General features: G+C 38.3%; 1 non-coding gene across 1 annotated transcript; it reads left to right on the forward strand.

The window, feature by feature from the left end:
- The first annotated feature begins 10,273 nt into the window (after window positions 1–10,273).
- Window positions 10,274–10,345, forward strand: TRNAH-AUG (transfer RNA histidin (anticodon AUG)). The gene has a single exon. It is a non-coding gene; the product is annotated as a tRNA-His (tRNA).
- The last annotated feature ends 1,326 nt before the right edge of the window (window positions 10,346–11,671 follow it).

Here is an 11,671-nt window from a genome sequence, read left to right on the forward strand (position 1 = left end):
TTTTTTTTTTTACCACTAGCACCACCTGGGACCCCCATATTCCCAACCTGGGGATCTGTCAAAGGGACTGAGAACCCCCAGAGAATTTGAATTTGGAAGCCAGTGGGATTTGATTACAGAACTTACACAGAACTGGGGAAACAGACTCTTGGAGGGCACAAACAAAATCTTGTGTGCACCAGGACCCAGGAGAAAGGAGCAGTGACCCCACAAGAGACAGACCCAGGCTTGCCTGTGAGTATCCAGGAGTCTCCGGAGGAGGCATGGGTCAGTGATGGCCTGCTTCAGGGTAGGAGGCACGTAGTGCAGCAGTGTGGGCCTGGGACCTTTTGAAGGAGATCACTATTACCTTCATTATGCCCATCTAGTTTGGTCTCAGGTCAAAAAGCAGGGAGGGAACACAGCCCCACCATCAATGGAAAACTAGATTAAAGATTTACTGAGCATGGCCCTGCCCATCATGACAAGACCCAGTTTCCTCCACAGTCAATCCTTCCTTTCAGAAATCTTCCATCAACCTCTGTCCTTATCCCTCAGAGGGCTGACAGAATGAAAACCACAATCACAGAAAACTAATCAAACTGATCACATGGACCACAGCCTTGTCTAACTCAATGAAACTATGAGCATTGCCATGTAGGGCTACCTAAGACACACAGGTCATGGTGGAGAATTCTGACAAAATGTGGTCCACTGGACATGGGAATGGCAAACCCCTTCAGTAGTCTAGTGCCATGAACAGTAGGAAAAGGCAAAAAGATAGGGCACTGAAAGATGAAATCTCCAGGTCAGTGGGTGCCCGCTGCAACTGGAGATAAGTGGAGAAATAACACCAGAAATAATGAAGAGACAGAGCTAAAGCGAAAACAATGCCCAGTTGTGGATATGACTGGTGACAGAATTAAAGTCCAATGCTGTAAAGAGCATAGAACCTGCAATGTTAGGTCCATGAATCAAAGTAAAATGGAAGTGGTCAAACAGGAGATGGCAAGAGTGAACATTGACATTTTAGAAGCAGTGAACTAAAAGGGACTGGAATAGGTGGATTTAATTCAGATGCCCATTATATTTACTACTGTGGGCAAGAATCCCTTAGAAGAAATGGAGTAGCCCTTATTGTCAACAAAAGAGGCAGGAAGCAGTATTTGGATGCAATCTCAAAAATGACAGAATGATCACTGTTCATTTCCAAGGCAAACCATTCAATATCACAGTAATCCAAGTCTAGGCCCCAACCAGTAATGCTGAAGAAATGAAATTGAATGGTTCCATGGAGACCTACAAGACCTAAAACTAACATCTAAAAAAGATGACCTTTTCATCATAGGGGACAGTAATGCAAAAGTAGGAAGTCAAGAGACACCTGGAGTAACAGGCAAATTTAGCCTTGAAGTAAAATGAAGCAGGGCAAAGGTTAAGACAGTTTTGCCAAGAGAACATAATAGTCATAGCAAACAGCCTCTTCCAATAATACAAGAGAAGACTCTCAACAGGGACATCACCAGATGGTCAATACTGAAATCAGATTATCTAATTTGCAGCCAATGATGGAGAAGCTCTATACAGTCAGCAAAAACAAGACCAGGAGCTGACTGAGGCTCAGATTATGAACTTCTTATTGCCAAATTCAGACTTAAATTGAAGAAAGTAGGGAAAACCACTAGATCATTCAGGTATGATCTAAATCAAATCCCTTATGATTATACAGTAGAAATGATAAGTAGATTCAAGGGATTAGGTCTAATAGAGTGCCTGAAGAACTATGGACAGAGGGTTGTAACATTGTACAGGAGGCCATGATCAAAACCATCCCCAAGAAACAGAAAAGCAAAAAGGCAAAATGGTTGTCTGAGGAGACCATACAAATAGCTGAGAAAAGAAGAGAAGTGAAAGGCAAAAGAGAAAAGGAAAGATATATCCATTTGAATACAGAGTTCCAAAGAAGAGCAAGGAGAGATAAGAAAGCCTTCCTCAGGGATCAGTGCAAAGAAATAGAGAAAACAATAAAATGGGAAAGACTAGAGGTCTTTTCAAGAAAATTAGAGATACAAAGGGAATATTTCATGCAACAATGGACATAAAAGGACAGAAACAGTACGGACCAAACAGAAGCAGAAGATATTAAGACGAGGTGGCAAGAATACACAGAACAACTATACAAAAAAGATTTTCATAACCCAGATAACTATGAGAGTGTGATCACTCACCTAGATCCAGACGTCCTGGAGTGTGAAGTCAAGTGGGCCTTAGGAAGCATCACTATCAACAAAGCTAGTGGAAGTGATGGATTTCCAGTTGAGCTATTTCAAATCCCGGAAGATGATGCTGTGAAAGTGCTGCACTCAATATGCTAGCAAATTTGGAAAACTCAGCAGGGGCCACAGGACTGAAAAAGGTCAGTTTTCATTTCAATCCCAAAGAAAGGCAATGCCAAAGAATGTTTGAACTACCACAAAATTGCACTCATCTCACATGCTAGCAAAGTAATGGTCAAAATTCTCCAAGCCAGGCTTCAACAATACGTGAACTGAGAACTTCCAGACATTTGATCTTGATTTAGAAAAGACAGAAGAACCAGAGATCAAATTGCCGACATCTGTTGAATCATTGAAAAAGCAAGAGAGTTCCAGAAAAACATCTATTTCTGCTTTATTGACTACACCAAAGCCTTTTTAGTATGTGGATCACCACAAACTGTAGACAATTCTTAAAGAGATGGGAATGCCAGACCACCTCCTGAGACCTGTTGTAGGTCAAGAAGCAACAGAAATGGACATGGAACAACTAACTGGTTCCAAATTGAGAAAAAAGTCAAGACTGTATAATGTCACCCTGCTTATTTAACTTCAATGCAGAGTATTTCATGCGAAGTACTGGACTGGATGAAGCACAAGCCAGAATCAAGATTGCCAGGAGAAGTATCAATAGCCTCAGATATGCAAATGAAACTACCCTTATGGCAGAAATTGACTCTCGATGAAAATGAAAGAGGTGAGTGAAAAAGCTGGCTTAAAACTCAACATTCAAAAAATGAAGACCATGGCATCTGGTCTCATCACTTCATGGCAAATAGATGGGGAAACAATGGAAACAGTGTCAGACTTTATTTTCTTGGCTCCAAAATCACTTCAGATGGTGACTGCAGGCATAAAATTAAAAGACACTTGTCCCTTGGAAGAAAAGCTATGACCAACTTAGACAGCATATTGAAAAGCAGAGAATTACTTTGCTGAAAAAGGTCTGTCTAGTCAATGCTATGGTTTTTCTAGTAGTCATGTATGAATGTGAGATTTTTACTATAAAGAAAGATGATCATCAAAGAATTGATGCTTTTGAACTGTGGTGTTGGAAAAGACTCTTGAGAGTCCCTTGGACTGCAAGGAGGTCCAACCAGTCCATCCTAAAGGAAATCAGTCCTGAACATTCATTGCAAGGACTGATGCTGAAGCTGAAACTCCAATACTCTGGCCACCTGATGTAAAGAACTGACACATTGGAAAAGTCCCTGATGCTGGGAAAGATTGAAGGCAAGAGGAGAAAGGAATGATAAAGGATGAGATGGTTGGATGATATTACTGACTCAGTGGACGAGTTTGAGCAAGCTCAGGGAGTGGATGACAGGCACAGGAAAGCCTGGCATGCTGCAGTCCAGGGATTTGCAAAGTGTTGGACACAACTGAGTGAGTGAACTCATTATCAACCTATTCATTCCAATTTCATTCAACCTAGTTCTTGACAAAGTATAATAACTAAGCACAACTTGGTTCTTTGACAAAACATTCAAACTACCACCTACTGGTCTTAGATCTTACCTTCTTATCCAGGTTTCTACCTGCCTTCTGCTTTTTCCTCTTTAAAAAATAAAAAAGTTTGCCTCCAGAACTGCTATCCCAGCTTTAGAAGGTCAGAAATACATTCTTTATTAGTTTAGTTATATAAGGAACTTAAGAAGGAACTAGATAATAGCTGAAGGGAAGAGAATGGTATTTATAAATGAAGGTATCAGTGTGCTGGTAAAATAAAAAGAATATTAAAATTGTGTTAATTATTCCTTAAAATATTTACAAAAGGAAAACATATTCAGATTTCAGTGGTACCAAAATGTGAAGTGACTTATATCTATTGATCCCCAAACTGAAGATGCTGTGTAAGAAATCATTGCTGGAGAATTATATAACCACGTTTTATGTATTTGTACACTATCTAACCCAGCATCTTTAATTGATTTCAATATGGTTAGTCATTCACTTTTCAGAATGTGACCAAGACAAAGAAACACATAATTATATCCTTAAGAAATCTTTCTCTATAATATTCTCCCCATGATGCAGATTGCATATTTATACAACCTTGATATCACTGGGACTTGGTCACAAACTAATAACAAAGTGTGTGTGTGTGAGAGAGAGAGAAAGGGAAAAGGGAGAGTGTTTATATATTAGGATCCAAAAGGATGATTAAATGAATGTAAAAGTTGATTAAGTAGAGATTAAAATAGTTAAGATTTAAATTACATATAAAATTATGTAGAATGCAAATACATGTGTTTATGCTTGTATATTTTCCACATTTAGTTTCAATTTTTTTTCAGGTAGAATGGCATACGAAAAAATCTAGATTAAGGCTTTACTCCTTTTTCAGCATTTTATTAACAAGTAAAAGCTACACAGGTAGGTTTATTTTTATTTAACGTGTAGATTTTTCATTAAACAAAGTAAAAGGACCACAGATGGAAAACTTACTTCTGTTTTTTGAAGTAAACATTTTATTGAGATATAAATTTTTAGAAATGCCCAAATCACAGTGTAGAGCCCAAAGATTTTTAACAAAGTGAACATCATCTTGTAAACAGTTCCCTATGAACTGTTCCCTATAATAGCACATTATTCTCACCACTCAAGCCCCTCCCACGCCTCAACCCAGGCTCATGCCCAGTCCCCACAGGTCTGCCAGTACCAAAGAAACCACTATTCTGACTTCCAGCCCTAGACCTGTTTCTGTTTTTGAAATCCATTTATCCATAAATCAAGGTATATAATTTGGCTTTATATTTTAACATCATGTTTGTGAGAGTCATTCAGGCTGCTGCTTTAGCAATAATTTGTTCACTGACTTTCATTTTTTTCGTATTTCACCATGTGAACACATGTATCAGAAATTATTTATATAATCTCCTGGTAAGAGACTTCACATGTTCTCAGTTTGGGGTGATTAACATTATTACTAATGCTGTTATAAACATTATTTTACATGCCTTTCATGTATATATGTATGTTCTTTGTTAGGTATTTTCCAAAAATGAAATTTGTGTATCATATGATATACCTGTGTTGGATATACCAGCTTCTAACAATTATGTAGCATATGCACACTTTTCTGAGTGTGATAAACAATTTTAGAAGGCAAAAGAACATAGGATTTTATGTATTATGTCCTGTTCTTATGGAAACAGTGTCTCTGTGGTGAATTTTCCATGAAAAAGATAGCTTCTGCCATTGGGTAAACTGCCACTTCCCTCAGAAAGTAAATTGACTTTTTTTTTTTTTTTTGAAGCAACAACTATGCAGTAAATTCAGTATCTATTTTCCTCTGTGAAATATTAACAAATGTTCCTGGCATATAATGCAGTGAGTAGTAAACAGTGAGTATTCATTAAAAATGTGTTCTTCAACAAAGAAGATATACAGATGGCAAATAAGCATATGAAAAGATGTTCAGTATCATATGTCATTAGGGAATTGCAAATTAAAACAACAATGAGATACTACTACACATTAGTAGAATGGCTAAAATTCAAAACATCAATAACACCAAATGCTGGCAAGGATGCAGAGCAATAGAAACCTTCATCTATTGCTGGTGGGAATGCAAAATGGTACAGCCACTTTGGAAGACAGTTTGGCAGTTTCTTGCAAATGAAATATTCTCTTGCCTTATGATCCAACAACCATGCTCCTTGGCATTTACCTAAATGATTTGAAAACATATGTCCACACAAAACCCTGCACATGAATGTTTATAGTAGATTTATTTACAACTGCCAAAACTTGGAAGCCAGTGAGATGTCCTTCACTAAATGAATGGATAAACAAACTATTATGCATCCAGACTATGGAATATTATATAGCAATAAAAAGAAATGAGATGTTAAGCAATGAAAAAACATGGCAGAACTTTACATACAACTCAGTTTAATAAAACATCAAAAAAAATAATAAATGGGCAGAACACCTAAATAGACATTTTTCCAAAGAAGACTTACAGATGGCCAACAGGCACATGAAATGATGCTCAACAGTGCTAATTGTTAGAGAAATGCAAATCAAATCACTTCACACCTGTCAGATGGTTATTGTCAAAAAGTCCACAAATAGCACACGTTGGAGGGGATGCAGAGAAAAGGGAACCCTTGTATACTGTTGGTGGGAGTGTAAATTTGTGTAACCATTATGAACAACACTATGGAGATTCCTCAAAAAGTGAAAAATAGAGTTGGCCTATCATCCTGAAATCCCACTTCTGGGCATATATCTGAAGAAAACTATAATGCAGAAAGGTACATGTATCACAATGTTCATTGCAGCACTGTTTACAATTGCCAGGACATGAAAGCAACTTAAATGTCCATCGACAGATACATGGGTAAAGAAGATGTGGTGTGTATATATATTTATCTAAACACACATACACACACACACACACACACACACATATATACAATGGAATATTACACATCCATAAAAAAGAATGAAATGACATTTGTAGCAACATGGGTGAACCTAGACATTATCATACTAAGTGAAATAAGCCAGACAGAGAAATGCAAATATCATATGATATTGGTTATATATGGACTCTAAAAAATAATACAAGGGAATATGTATGCAAAATAGAAACTGACTCACAGATATAGAAAGTAAAGTAGTGGTTATCAAAGGGGGCAGGGAAGGGGCAAAAAATAGGGGTATGGGATTAAGAGATAATAACTATTATGTATAAATGAGATAAGCAAAAATGATATATAGCATAGGGAATTATAACTATTATCTGTAATTTAATGGAGTATAATCTATAAAAAGAGTCAATCACTATGTTACACCCCAAAACTATTATAATATTGTAAATCAATTATCAGTTCAGTTCAGTTGCTCAGTCATGTCTGACTCTTAGCAACCCCATGCACTGCAGTACGTCAGGCTTCCCTGTCCATCACCAACTCCCAGAGCTTACCCAAACTCATGTCCATCGAGTCAGTAATGCCACCCAACCATTTCATCCTCTGTCGTCCAATTCTTCTCCTGCTTTTAATTTTTCCCCGCGTCAGGGTCTTTTCAAATTAGTCAGGTCAAACAACAGGAAGGGAACACAGCCCCACCCATCAAGAGAAATCAACTATACTTTCATTAAAAAAAGACATTGAGGAACTTTAAAGGCATATTGCTAAATCAAAGAAACTGATCTGAAAAGACCACATACTATATGATTCCAAATATGACATTGTGGAAAAATTCAGTAAAAGAATCAGTGGTAGCCAGGGTTTCAGTGGAAAGGAGGGATAGACAATGAATAGATAGAGAACTGGGAATTTTTAGGACAACAAACTCTTTTGTATGATATTGTAAAGATATAGGTGGCTCCCCAGTCCCTGGGATTCTCCAGGCAAGAACATTGGAGTGGATTGCCATTTCCTTCTCCAATGCATGAAGGTGAAAAGTGAAAGTGAAGTCGCTTCAGTCGTGTCCAACTCTGTGCGACCCCATAGACAGCAGCCCACCAGGCTCCCCTGTCCCTGGGATTCTCCAGGCAAGAACACTGGAGTGGGTTGCCATTTCCTTCTCCCATGCATGAAAGTGAAAAGTGAAAGGGAAGTCGCTCAGTTGTGTCTGACTCTTAGCGACCCCATGGACTGCAGCCTACCAGGCTCCTCCGTCCATGGAATTTTCCAGGCAAGAGTACTGGAGTGGGGTGCTGTTGCCTTCTCTGAAGTAACATTTCATATTTGTTAAAACCCATAGAAAAAGTCCACAACAGAGAGTGAACCCTAATGTAAACTACAGACATTAAATATAATGTGTTTATGTACTTTCATCAATCAATTAGCACACAAATATACCATGTAACTAATAGAGGAACTCTACTGGGGTCAAGAAGGAGGTATATGAAAACTATGTGCATTTTCCAATCATTTTTTTTTCTGGAAACTTAAAATTGCTGTAATTAATAGATCTGTTAATTTAAAAACTGTACTCCTATGAAAGCCCCAATATTTCCTGAGCCAAGAAGAAGTAGAAGTAGCTTTTTTAACCTTTATGTACAGAGTTCTGCTTATCACCTATCCCCTGAATCCACTTTTAAATGAAGGAAGTTTGAGTTATTTCAAATGTAAGACAAAAAAGCTGTAAATCTCTTTGGGATAGTATGATTATGGAATTTAAAGAACAAAATTCTCATGATGTTTGAATGAATAACAATTATCATCCAGAGTTTAATCTTTTTAAAGTCCATTTACATGGAAAATGAATCATAATAAGATGTCAAGCCCCAGGGAATATAATAAATTGTTACCATCTCTATGCTTTTGGGTGTTTTGTCATGCTCTAGTGCTTTCCACCTAGAAAACTTGTTGGAAATGTTTCTCATATTTTAGAGAAAGTACATTTAAAAAATTGAACTCCAGACTCTCCTAGAATATCAGAAATTTCCAACCTGTTCAACATCTTCCACTTGATATATAATTTTAGGCCCTATGTGTACACTGGAATAAAAAACAACCAATAACTGGAGAGAAGAAGGTTCATAATCAATCTAATTTTTAATACATCTGATTAAAATTTTTTTTTCTGCTTACATTCTGAAAGAACTAAGAATGTCTATACCATTTCATTGATGTGTATATCAAAGACACAAGTGGCCTTTTAACCATGTAACCTCAGGAAATGAGCACTCATTGGTAAAAATCAAATAGATGTGGTTTCATGAAAATGTGAATGGTAAGATATAGAATGCAGGAAAAAAATGTTCTTTATGCAATTTTGCTATAATGAGGATCTTAAAAGTGGGGCTGCTGAAGGGTAATAGAAGGTCTAAGATAGGGTGTCCTCAGATGGGAGAAATTAGAGCATGTTAGTATGCTAATAGACATGATACAGCAGAGATGGAAAATGCACGCTGAGAGGAAGGGGTAGGGCTGTTGAAGAGATATCCTTGAGTAGGTGAAAGGGAATGAAATTCAGGGGCATAAGTCTCAGGATTGGCCTCAGATGTCAGCATGGACAACTGATTGAAAGTAACAGGAGAGAACACGGAATGAGTGGCTGCATAGGCAGGAAGGTGGGGAGGGAAAGTAGTAGGAACCTCTGGATGGTCTCTAATTGCACCTCAGAAAAATAGGAAACTCAGAAATCCATTAAATTATGATGACAAAGGACTAGGAGTTGGAAATTTGCAAAGACAGGAGAATTCAGAAAGATTGCCATAAGCATGGGAATGTAAATGGGAAAAAATATAGCAAGAAATACATCCTGTTGTGCATATTATTGGATTTATACAGCTAATCATAGCCTAAGTACTTTGTTTTGAATTCTAAGAAATAATTCTATTAAATAATCAGTACTGAGACTGAATATACAAATAGACCATAGTGAGACGACATATGACAATAGATTTCTGATTCACGGTGTCTTCAATAATTGACCAGGGAATCAAACAACCATCTCTGCAGAATGGTTAGGACATGATGAGTGAATGCCACTTTCCCTCATGTTTTGTTCCCAACTTCAACTCAAGCAAAGAGGAAAAGCCAAACTCACTTCACAAACCAATCACAAAGATGCCCTACTCTAGTTAGCCAGTCTCCAGCTTATCTTCAACCCTTCCTGGCTTGGTTATTGTTGTTCAGTCACTAAGTCATGTCCAACTCTTTGCAACCCCATGGACTATAGCACGACAGGCTCCTCTGTCTTCTACTATCTCCTGAAGTGATGTCAAATTCTTGTCCATTGAGTCCATGATGCTATCTAACCATTTCATCTTCTGCCCCCTATCCTATTGCCTTCAATTTTTCCCAGCATCAGGGTGTTTTCTGATGAGTCTGCTCTTCACATCAGGTGGCCAAAGTATTGGAGCTTTAGTTTCAGCATCAGTCCTTCCAATGAATATTCAGGGGTGATTTCCTTTAGGATTCACTGGTTTGATCACTTTGCAGTCCAAGGGACTCTCAATAATCTTCTCCAGCACCACAATTTGAAAGCATAAATTCTTTGGCACTCAGACTTCCCTGGTGGCTCAGATGGTAAAGCATCTGCCTATGATGCAGGAGACCTGGGTTCGATTCCTGGGTGGGGAAGATCCCCTGGAGAAAGAAATGGCAACCCACTCCAGTACTCTCGCCTGGAAAATCCCATGGATGGAGGAGCCCGGTGGGCTACAGTCCATGGGGTCGCAAAGAGTCGGTCACAACTGAGCGACTTCCCTTACTTACTTACAGTCTTCTTTATGGTCTAACTCTCACATCTCTACATGACTACTGGAAAAATGGTAGCTTTGACTATAAGGACCTTTGTTGGCCAAGTGATGCCTCTGCTTTTTATACACTGTCTAGGATTGTGATAGCTTTCCTTCCAAGGAACAAGTGTCTTTTAATTTCATGGCTCCAGTAACTCTCTACAATGATTTTAGAGCCCAAGAAAATAAAATCTGTCACTGTTTCCACTTTTCCCCCTTCTATTTGCTATGAAATGATGAGACCAGATGCCATAATCTTAATTTTTTGAATGTTGAGTTTTAAGACAGCATTTTTGCTCTTCTCTTTAGTTCCTCTTCACTTTCTGACATAATGGTGGTTTCATTTGCATATCTGAGGTTACTGATACTTCTCCCTGCAATCTTGATTCCAGTTTGTGCTTCATCCAGCCCGGCATTTCACATGATATATTCTGCATATAAATTAGATACAAACTTGACAATGGAGTATCCTCCAAATGCAAGAGATGTTGGCTTACTCCTACTCTATGCTCTTTATACATGTTCTGAATAAATACTCTGTTTGTTCTCTTTTGGGTGGTCTTCATTTATTTCCACAGTAAATTTTAAGCCATATTGTGTAAACAGTACATTTCAAAAACTATATGCAATCAATTTATCAGAAAAAAGACAAACTGCTTGATATTCTAATAGTAACAAAACTGACTAACGTTGATTATTCACATTTTTTAGTTAATTGTGGAAGAGAACATGGTGTAGAGGCAAAAGGGTGGACTTTGAAATAGACATCAGTTCAGTTTAGTCACTCAGTTGTGTCCGACTCTTTGTGACCCCATGAATCGCAGCACGCCAGGCCTCCCTGTCCATTACCAACTCCCGGAGTTCACTCAAACTCACATCCATCGAGTCGGTGATGCCATCCAGCCATCTCATCCTCTGTCATCCCCTTCTCCTCCTGCCCCCAATCCCTCCCAGCATCAGAGTCTTTTCCAATGAGTCAACTCTTCACATGAGGTGGCCAAAGTACTGGAGTTTCAGCTTTAGCATCATTCCTTCCAAAGAACACCCAGGACTGATCTCCTTTAGAATGGACTGGTTGGATCTCCTTGCAGTCCAAGGGACTCTCAAGAGTCTTCTCCAATACCACAGTTCAAAAGCATCAATTCTTCGGTGCTCAGCCTTCTTCACA

The sequence above is a fragment of the Bos indicus genome, chromosome 7 (genome assembly GCF_029378745.1).
Source record: "Bos indicus isolate NIAB-ARS_2022 breed Sahiwal x Tharparkar chromosome 7, NIAB-ARS_B.indTharparkar_mat_pri_1.0, whole genome shotgun sequence".
Lineage (NCBI taxonomy): Eukaryota > Metazoa > Chordata > Mammalia > Artiodactyla > Bovidae > Bos > Bos indicus.